The sequence below is a fragment of the Urocitellus parryii genome, unplaced genomic scaffold, assembly GCF_045843805.1.
Source record: "Urocitellus parryii isolate mUroPar1 unplaced genomic scaffold, mUroPar1.hap1 Scaffold_59, whole genome shotgun sequence".
NCBI classification, from domain to species: Eukaryota; Metazoa; Chordata; class Mammalia; order Rodentia; family Sciuridae; genus Urocitellus; species Urocitellus parryii.
Window position 1 is genome coordinate 1,528,718 of NW_027554094.1, and position 11,681 is coordinate 1,540,398.

The window sequence follows — 11,681 nt, forward strand, 5'->3', positions numbered from 1 at the left end:
CAGTTGCTGTGGTAATGCCCTGTATCAGGTGGCTCTGTGCCACAGTCTTATCAGCTTCAACCTTGATCTCAGGCATACAATTCCTGGGAATAGGGAACTCTCTTGCTAGGCAAACATATGTTTCACCATCTTTCCTGAACCTACCTTCCTAATAGTAACTTTACAATATATACTATCTTGAGAGCTTCACAAAGCTCCTATCATTGCATATTGCAGCTGTAGAGCTCAACTGTGGAATACGCTGCATAATGTTGCTAAATCTATAACTTTCATGAACACAAAGAATATACTTGAAGAGTTTATATGTTTATTTTTGTGTGATATCAGGGATTGAACTTGAGGGCATTCAACCACTGAGCCACATCTCCAGCGCTATTTTGTATTTTATTTAGAGACAGGGTCTCACTGAGTTGTTTAGTGCCTTGCCTTTTTGTTGTTGTTGTTGTTTTGCTGAGGCTGTCTTTGAACTCATGATGCTCCTGCCTCAGCCTCCTGAGCCACTGGGATTACAGGTATCTGCCACCATTGCATATTTTTTATCTGATAATGAAATAAAAGTTTGCTGGTGTAATTCTTCAAACTTGATTCTCCATCAGAGATTAGAGCTGCTCAAACTAATGGATTTCACCTGGAAGTTCTTAACACTGGGCTTCCCAGCCTAAGGTCTCCAGCATTGATTAGTTCACACAATGCTCATAGATGGTTTCCTGCAGGTTTGCCAGGACTTGAAATTTGAAGCTATTCTTTCACTACATACACAGGTTGTCCCAGAGATATCCTGGTGTGTACCTTGTCCACACTTGAGACATGGAATAATCTTCCCCACACCAAAATCAGAACATTTTCCAATGAACACAAGCCAAAGTTTCCCCCAACACCCAGAGAATAAAAATCCCAATGGCCACTCTGGCCACTAAAGCTCTGGGAGATCTGTTCTCTAATGACCCCTTTGCTTGGAAAACATTCTTTCTCTTGCTTGACACTAGGGTGTTTCCCTGTTGTTCAAGTTCTAATCCTTCTCTGACTGTCTTGTAGATAGAGGTCTGTTACTTTCCATGTCTGGCCCTTATTTGGTTCCTTCAAACCTATCATCTTAAGCTCTGGTGACATTTCCCCAACTAAATGAAGTGAACTAGGGAGGAGTAAAACCTTTGTTGTTCACCACTGTACACTAAAAAGATGACTTGGGGTCTAGCACATGGTAGGGTGCTTAATAAATATATATTGGTGAATGAAGCAAGCTCCATCACCAGAACAAAAAATGGCACCTGACCCATGGGCAGCTACTCCACAGCCTGCCAGGTGACTGAAGTTGCAACCCCACAAAGAATGAGCTGTATCCTATTCCCTGCTCAGGAAGTTTACTATTATAAAATTCACCCCAAGTTTCCCCTTGTTATCCTCTTACCTAATGGGCACACACTGTGTAGATCTTACCCCTAGTGAGATGGCATGGGAGCTATCTATCTCTGGCTCCATTCTGTACATATTCATAGAAGGCCAGCAAGGAAAATCAAGGCTGGTCCTGAAGAAGGGAGAGAAAATGAAAATGCAGGAGTGTGCAGGAGTGAGTGCTAAAGGACTTGGCCTTGTGCTCAGCATTAAGAGCCCACTCCATAGCAAAAGTGAAATGTTCAACTGCCAGGCCAGAGTGGCCCTGGGAGCCTCCCCAGCCCAACCTCATCTAGGTGCACTAGGGCAACTGGAGGCCCTAAAGAATGAGCCTTGAACAAATTCAGCAGATGGACCACACTGCCAGACTATGGGGCCCAGGTTTTCCTACTTTTGAAAGGTCATGGAAACCTTCAATGAGGAGCTAACATGTGAACTTGAATGTGAAGGAAGAGTAATATTTTAACAGCATAGAAATACAGAGGAAAGTTAATGTATGGATACAACCCATATATACATCTCTATGTAATAGCAGCCACTTTCTAAGAGCTTGAAAACCAGATACAATGGTTGTGCAGGACTAATCACACACACCTGGGATAAGAAGCTGGTTTATTATCAGGATCTGACAAGTCTGTTCTGCAAAAAAAGAGAGTGACAGCAGCAGCAAGGGTGGAGACAAGCCCCAACTCCTCTTTGAGTGTAACATTTTATAGGCTAGAATCATGGCTGCACAGTAGGGATGGCTTTAATCTTGACTGATACAGTAAGCATCCATTGATCTTATAGAAAGCAAGTTTGCTTCTTGGAAAAAAAAGACAGGCAACCAGTTTTTCCGTCTCTCAGAGGGAGAAGAGGGATGGCATGTCTGTTTTATCTTCTCAAGGAGAGAACAGGGAAACCAATATGTCCCCATCTCAGGGGCTGGCGAGTTGTCTCCTATATCTCAATGAGAGAACAGGAGAGACCAGCATATTTCCAAGCCGGTAGGTTTTATCTCAGGCTATATTATATTTCTTGTGAATAAAAACAATATTCATGAAGTAGAGATGAGGAAAAGAAAGATGGCTACTGGTCGTGTATTTATATCTGAGTATAGGAAAGTTAAGTGTGATTCATTCTACTCTCTTTCCTATTCCCATACTCCTTTCCTTCTCTTCATTCCCATTTGTCTAATACAATTCACATCTATACTTCCCCTTCCTATCCCCCTTTGTTATTGGTTAGTGTTCACATATCAGAGAGAACATTTGATGTTTGGTTTTTTTGGAACTGGCTTATTACACTTAGCATAATATTCTCCAGTTCCATCCGTTTACTAGCAAATGTCATAACTACATTCTCCTTTATACCTGAGTAATATATTGTGTATAAATAACACATTTTCTTTATCCATTAATCTGACGAAGTGTACATACAATTTTTTTTCTTCCATAGCTTTTGAATATTTTGAATTGAGCTGCTACAAACATTGATGTGGCTATGTCACTATAATATACTGATTTTAAGTTCTTTTTCCTGGTCTCTTTTCATCAATATTCCTGGGAACTAGGGATATTTCTGGAATATAATGTAAAATGGAAGGTCCTCAGGAAGCTGATGAGGAAGTTGCAACTTTGTGCACAACAGAAATTTCTATTGTAATTTTAAAGAGAAATATAAAAGCCTCATTAGGCATAGTGTTTCAGGGTTTTATATTGGTAAAATCACCCAAGCTTAGGATCTTTTACTTTGATTTACAAATTCAAGAACTCAATTCTGTCCATGTTCAGAGGTAAAAATTAATCAGCATTTTAAAATATTCAATTATTCATTCCACAGGTGGCTGATATATAAAAACAATACATCACAACCAGAACACTCATCACTTATCCAATGCATTTCATTCTTAATACATAGAAGGTGAAATGTCAAATTGGTAGCCAGAAGTTGAGTTGTTAATCTCAGAATCAGACCATAGGTGAATAGAAGGCAATGTCCTCCAAGTTACAGTGAGTCCAAAAGAAACTTCCCTGCTCATAGAAGAGAGCACCTCCTCTCAAGCAGATCCAGTGAACATTAATTGAATCCCCAATATTAACCAGCACTAGGGATACACATATGAATAAGAGATAGCCTCACAAGTGGTTCTTCATGTAGTGAGGACAGTTGGTTGACAGAACATTTCTCCCTTTGTGGGTAAGAAAACTTAGCTGATGGGAGAGTACATGACATCTGGGTTCTTTCCACCCTGCACAGGCCCCAAGCCTCATTTCTGTCTTTCCAGTGGAGCTTCATTTATTTTGTTGTCACAGAATTGGACTATTGTCAAAACATACTAATTCTGCATTTTAACCTTTGCATATTTCCTGGCTTAAGACTTATCAGCCCTAGTATAATGGTTTCCTTATCCAATGTGATATAAAATTCCTTGATTTAGAGAACTGTAAGGGCTGCTCTGAACTAGTAGAACTAATTATTAATTAGAAATGTGGAGAATAATTGTATCAATATTAGTTTTATGAACTTTCTTTTATGATTCAGTTTTTAGATTGATAATATCAAAACTATAACCTTATACTAGAATTATCCTTGACACTGATACAAGCAGACTCTTTTTCTTCAGATCTGGTGCTATGATTTACCTATATGTCCTCCCAAATGTCATGTGTAAGACAATAGAAGAAGGTTTAAATGTGAGACAATTGGGTTATAAAAGCCTTAGGCCAATAGTAAGTTAATCTCTAAGTGGTAATTGAAAGCAGTTAGGGTATGGCTGGAGAAAGAGAGTTCCCAGGAGACATGACTTTGAGGCATATATTTTGTCTTTATTGTGTAGAGTGTGTGTTTGTTCATTCTCTCTCTCTCTCTCTCTCTCTCTCTCTCTCTCTCTCTCTCTCCACACACACACACACACACACACACACACACACACTCATAATGTTGTCTTGAGCCACTCAGCTGCACCTCAGCCTCCTGCTGTGATGTTTTCCCTCATCTCAAACTCTGAGGAATGGATTCAGTTATCTGTGGACTGAGATCTCTGTGAGGCCCAAATACACTTTTTCTCCTCTAGAGCTGTTTTGTCAGGTCTCTTCGTCACACCAGAGAAAAGGCTGACTAAAACATCTAGAGATCAATATTGGGAAATGAACAGAGAGAAACATTCGTGTTCCTTTGTGTAGACACACACATGCTCAGTAGAGTAAGGGTATTATACAACAATAACATTCTTCTAAACCCAAACATAATCCTACCTTTAAAAAAAACCTGTATTTATTGTTCTTCTTCTTATTTAGTGTTCCATCTATATCCAAGCACAAACTTGAAAGTTATAGCCATGACCTAGAAACTATTTATTTATTTATTGGTTTATTGTACTAGGGACTGAATTCAGGAACACTTAACCACTGAGCCACACCCCCAACCTGTTTATATTATTATTTTTTTATTTAAAGTCAGGATATTTCTAAATTGCTTAGGGCCTCAATAAGTTGCTGAGGCTGAGTTTGAACTTGTGATACTCCTATCTCAGCTCCTCAAGATGCTGGGATTACAGTCATGCACCACCATAACCATCTTAATTGTATATTTATACCTGGTTTCATATGATACCTATTTTACTATGAGCAGTGTTGAAAATTAGTTTCATTTCCTTTTCCTTTTGTACACATATTTTATACTGGATGGCTGCCTGATTTACTAAACTGATTAAATAAAATTTAACTGCTGGGCCTGGTGGTGCATGTCTGCAACCCCAGCAGCTCAGGAGCATTATGAGTTCAAATTCAGACTCACAACATTAGTGAAGCCCGAAGTAACTAAGTGAGACCCTGATTCAATTTTTTTTAAAGGCCTGGGGATGTGGCTCTCTGGTTCAGTGCCACTGAGTTAAATCCCCAGTATCAAAAGTAAATAAATAGTTTCAACTGAGTCCTTATAAATTGCAAAGAATCTTGCTAGGTGCTGGAGACATGGGTGCTCAAGGAGCTTGCAATTTAACAGGATTCAGATCAAGAAGAAATTGTCAATAATCCAAGATAGGGAAGAGGAGAGGGAGGGAAAGGATGGAAGCAGGGGAATACCAATGATGATGGAATGTGATGGACATTATTATCCAAATACATGTATGAAGACACGAATTGGGTGTCAACATACTTTGTATAAAATTGTGGTATATATGTTTAATAATAATTGTAATGCAAAAAAAACCCACAAAAACAAAGTACATGTATAAAGACATGAATTGGCATGAACACACTTTATATATAAAGATATGAAAAATTGTGTATATATGTGTAATAAGAATTGTAATGCATTCCGCTGTCATGTATTAAAAAAATAAGACCAATAAAAAAGAAACTGCAAATAATTGTATGAATACATCTGACTGAAGGATGTGATTAAAGGAGGGACTCAGAAAAGAGAAATTGAACACTTACTATATCCTCATTTGATTATTTCTCATTAGAGTACATACTATTATCATGCCCATTTTGTAGATCAGTAAACGGAATCTCAAAGAGTAACTAACCTAATATCACAGTGCTGTCAAATGGCAGGATTAGTAATTCAAAACCAGATCTGATTCCAGAGTCCAAGTCATTAACCAAAGGGAATATTGAGGGTTTTTCTTCCTCAATAATTTTAAATCCACCCATTTTCTACCATTCTCCCATGGTACTTACATCTCCTTTGTGTTATAATTATATCAAGTTTCCAAGCCTTGCTAAAGATTGCTGTGTGCACAGCCCTTTAGTGAGCCCAGGGCTCCCAGCATAAATTCAGAGCACTTTGATAAACATGCATCCCTACAGCTTACACCTTATGACATCCAGTTTTTGCCCGGATCTGCCTTACATATTCTGTCTTATTGGTGCGATTGGCCATATACAGCTCCTACCAATCCCTCACTCTTAACTAGACACAATGAGCATACCTGGCATGCTTCTGCTTCTGCATTTCTTGGCTGTGAGCACTGAGCCTCTCACCTATGATTCAAAACCCTCCTCTGTGCTGATTCTCAGAAAGCATTTGTAACTGCTCTCATGGTACTGAATTTCCCCTTAGCAAGTCTTAGTACATGTTCCCCTAGATTATAAACTTGTGAGAACCAGAACTGTGTTAGTCTTATTTACCTTTTTTTTCACAGAGCTGCTATTTTAAGATAACTTCAAATAAATAGTTCTAAACAAATATGAATATTTATTATGTGAATTATTTAATAAGTGAATACAAATTAAGACCTCGATTCAAATCTCAGTTCTGCCACTTACCAGTCTTTTTAACCTCAGAAATGTCAATCTGTTGGGCATAGTGGCAGGTGCCTGTAATTTCAGTGACTTGGGAGTCTGAGGCAGGAGAATTGTATGTTCAAGGCTAACCTCAGCAACTTAATATGGCCCTAAACAGATGTGTCTCAGCATTTAGACACCCCTTGGTTCAATCCCTGATATGAAAAAAATAATGTCTCAACATGTTTGAACCACGTTTTTTGTAATCAGAATACAAATCACATCATTGACATCATCATCATCATCATCATCATCATCATCATCATCATTGTCATCATCACAGTGGCCACACAGGGTTGTGAAACTATCAACTAAATGTATAACCATCCTGCTTTCTCTCTTTGAATTTTGTGTAGCATTCTAAGAATAAAAGGCAGTGTTTTGGTTATGGGAATGGGAATCAGTAAATATATTATTGCACCACCAAGGACAGTGCTTTTTCTCTTCATGAGTGGAATCCATCTCTGTAGGATTGTCTCTGAAAACTTCATTTGCTTTTTTTCCCCCAAGTTTGATCAAATTTCCACCACACAGTTTCCCAGTTCCTTTCCTATGAACATAATATTAAAGCCAGTAACCACAAACAGTGGGCCATGTCCCAAGGGTTTGCCATTGCTGACTATTTTCAGGGACAGGAAGAGTTCTGCTATTTGTAAAGGTGAAAGGCAAGGTCATTTATGAGAGAACAGGGAAATCTCACTAAGGGGAAGAGGAAGAAAAAATCAAAGCCAGGATCCATTGACATTCATATACCAACAGTATCACTCTGAAAAGACACTTGACAGGAATAAAGAAAGTTATAGTGCTTCACTAAAAAGGGTGATTTGAAGTTTCTGTCCTGGGGATATTTGAAGATGAAGCAAGATTGAACTTGGGGCACTCAACCTCCACCCACATCCCCTAAGCCATATTTTTATCTTATTTAGTGACTGTGTCTCACTGAGTTGCTTAGTGCCTCACTTTGCTGAGGCTGTCTTTGAGTTTGTGATCCTCCTGTGTCAGGCTACTGAGCTGCTAGGATTACAGGTGTATGCCACCATTCCTGGCTTCCATCATAATTCCATTATGAACTATATATTGACATTTAGTGCCAAGCATAATTACTTGCACAGAGTTAGCACTGAATAATATTTGTGGAATAAATGATAGAGAAATACATATAATGTGAAGAAATATTTGAATGTCTTTTTGGTACTTAATAGTAATATTTGAGGAATGTTATTAGATGATGGACAAAATTTGTGAGAAAGAAACAAATTAGGTACTCCAGATATAGCAAATCACTTCTGTAGATGTACCGTTAGGGATGAGAAGGAGTATGTCTGTGAAATCTTCTGTTCCCCAGCAGAAGGGAATTGAGGATTGCTGGAAGGAAAAATAAAAATAGAAAGCTGAGAATGCTGAAAGACATCAAACACTAGCCTGGGAATTGTGCCCAATTTACCAGACACTATAAATGTCCAGAGTGAAATAGGGTAATGCTTCATTCAGTAAAGCACCTCAATGAGACCCTGTCTCTAAATGAAATATAAAAAAAGGATTTCACCAAGAGTTCTCACATTCACTCTCCACACTCACATTGAACAAGATAAATTGAGAACTATTGAGTTCAAGAATCAAGCAAGGCAAGGACCTTGGCCATTTCTGACTCATTCCCAGGAATCTGCAGGACATTTTGTAGTAGCTGCAGTGTAGACAGGCACTGGATCTCCCTCTGGGCTGCACTCAGGGGCACTGTGGCACTTAGTCCATCTAAAAGGGGTGAACTTACCTCCTGGGAACACAACGAAGCAATTACCAGGGAAAAAATGAGCCAACTTCCTGCTAAAACCATGAAATCTGTAGGTAGTAGAAGAAATGACTAAGAGGTGTGAATCCTAGCCACATTTCTGAAAAGATCAGCAAATAACTCATTGTGTGGCTAAAGGCTTGTGCTCTCTCTCTTTTACCTGGGCATTTTTTTCTATCATTAAAATGAGATTATACACACCTCTTGGTAGTAGATTTATTTGTAATCTACCATTCATCAGGAGAATAGCAGATAGACCTGTAGTTTAGTTCTGGTAATAACACTTAAGGGCTGTACATGTAGAAGGCAACTTATCTGATTGTTATATGAGTTTTAATTTCCTCATCTGTGAAATGAGGGATAAAAATACTAGAAATCTTGTTGAGAGCCACAGCCGAGTCGAAATGGCCCCTGGCATTTTGCCAGAAGTAATGGTTGAGAGGCGAGCCTTTAAGATGATGATAATTAAGTTAAGCTGTGTCAATAGGGCGGCCCCCTGCTGCCTGGCCTGCTACTTTGGAGCTCTTTCAGGGATTCCAGGAAAGTTCGTGGTTGGTTGGTGAAGTTCCAGTGAAGGCAAACTGCATGAAAATGCATGACCACTAAGTGGCTCCAAAGGGCAGCAGACACAAAGGCCCTAAGTTTACTTTTTAGGAAACAATAATAACATTTTATTTCTCCAAATGTTAGAAGATTCAAGAGTGAAAGAAATATGATGTTGAGGAAGATTCTTAGGACGAGGATCCTGAGAATGAACTACCACTTAATCAAATAGAGTGATAAATAAGAATGCAATTTAAAATCAACTAGAAAGAGGTCCCTAAACAGTTCCTGCTTGGCCTACAAAGTTCAATTACTTCATTATTCTACAACTACAGAGCAACATTCATTTCTATACAGCAAACCCCAAAAAGAGCTAAAAGGGAACAAATGGAAAGAGAAAGGAATGCTCATAGCACCTACCTAGACAGAACTCAATTTCATCCCTAAATTTACAGATTCACACACATGTGTATATGAGCTCTAGAGTCAGAAGTGGGGGAAAACAGGTACACCTACTGAGAAGGGATTATGTCTCTGAGGAGTTAAGAAACATCAATACTGGGTGTGATCCATGCTATGGGAAGAGCACATAAAATTCATGGAAAATTGAGGAAGAAGACTCACCTCCAGCAGAGGGCATTCCAGTGGAGCAAAAGAAATGGGAAAAGCTATAGACCAATTTTTTATGCAACTTCAGGCATTTACAGACCCCTTGAAGGTGTATTTTAAGTCTTTCCTAGTGCTCCTAGCTTGGAGTAAAATGCCCAACCTAATCCATCTCACTTGCTTTGTTTTACCAGATGGAAAACAAAACCTAGGAGAGGGAAATATTCCAACTCAGGACACTCCCAACCAGGCCTCTCCAATCCTTGTCCCAGTACTTTTCCCATGAAGCTACAACTATCTATATACTTTAGTTTCACTTCTCCACATCACAAAGTCAATGACATCAGAATACCACTTCAAGTCCAGGAACTAGAAACTCAGCAGTGGTTGTTGTGGGGCTTCATCACCAGAAAAGCCACATGCAGAATATTTTAGGCTTAATGTAGTTCTTCCCATCACTAGTCCTGTCCACTTGCAAGTTCCCTTAAGCTTCCTTCTTGAAACAACCTTCCTCTAAGCCTCCCTGGCTCATGGACCTTCAGTGAGACCACTTGCCTAAAGAACACACTTTCCAGCAGGCATTCAGGACCTTTCATGATGTGGTCCCAGTATGTTTTTAGGTCTCATTTTCCTTACTCCCCACCAGCAACTTACCACACACTCTACTTTTGTTCATGCCCATTATTGAATATGACTTCTGTCTTCATTCAGGAATGTCCCTTTCTCATACAATGGCCCAGGAGACTGGACATAGCTCCTGTGAAGGGCTGCTTCTAACCTCCTCCTTTTCACTCTAAACTTCCTAGTGTTTCCTATTCCTCTGATTGTCTCCTGGGAAGGAAGCTAGGAGTCTGGATCAGAGTTTGGCCACTTGATCAGCCCCAAAGGATTGGTATATAAATATTAGTCTCAGCTACTCATAAAATTCAAAATTGGATAAAGCTCTGAATAATAATTGTACAGAATTGTGTAACAAAACAATCACAATGTGCTTCAAAATAAGATGTTATTCTTATGCAGCCAATAATAATCTGTTATTATCATTATACAGAGAAATTTCATAAATCATGATTATCACAATCACCATCCTAATTGTGTAGAATACACTGTGTTGCTATTTACTATTATCCCAAGTCATATCCAGAGAACTTACCTATTTCACTTTTCACAGTGATCTTTGGATGCAGGCTTTAATAATATATGCCCTTTTTGAGCATTCACTAAAGAATTGGTTGTACAAAAAGATTAGGATCTGAAGAAATGGAGGTGGGATTCATGGTGTAAGACATTCTACTGGCAAAGTACACAGAGCACTCCATCACCAAAATAGAAATGCACAGATTACTCACTTGCAATGGCCCTCAGGACATATATTCATACCTATATTGTTTCTCCAAATGAAGAGTCTGAAAAAGAAATTTTCCTTGAGATTTCTATTTGTTGAGTGGAAAAACTACTACTCTTCAGAGATTGTTCACAGATGCTTAAATAAATAAATAGAAGCTTTTAACATTTATATGCCTGATCTGTACATTTCTATGTAATAATCTTTCTACTTGATCCAGCATCTGGCTCTGTGTTAGCTTCAAACTTTAGAAATATCATAATTATTTTTTACTCAAGAGTTTAGTAATCTTGACTGTTAAAATTTGGATAAGTGCTCCCAAAAGTTCTATATAATACAAAAGCTTGGTCCAAGGGTGGTAGAGGGAATTGTAACAAATATTCAGGAGATGAGGTCTAGTAAAAAGTCCTGAGGTATTTGGAAGCATGGTTTGAAAAATAGATGGGGAAATACCAATCTACTCCATCATCATCATCATCATCATCATCATCATCATCATCCTCATCTCCTCCTCCACCTTTCCCTCCTCCCTCCCCTCTATATTCTCCTTTGACTTGAGGTGGGAGAAATCCCTACAATATTTTCTCCCTTAATAATGTGCCACCTTTCACAGAGGCCCAAACCAAGGGACCACCAGATCTTGGACTTGAAACATAAGTCTTAAATTAAGCCTCTCTTGCTGGGGCATTTCCTGTGGTTTAAATGCTATGTATTATAGTTACATGATTTAACT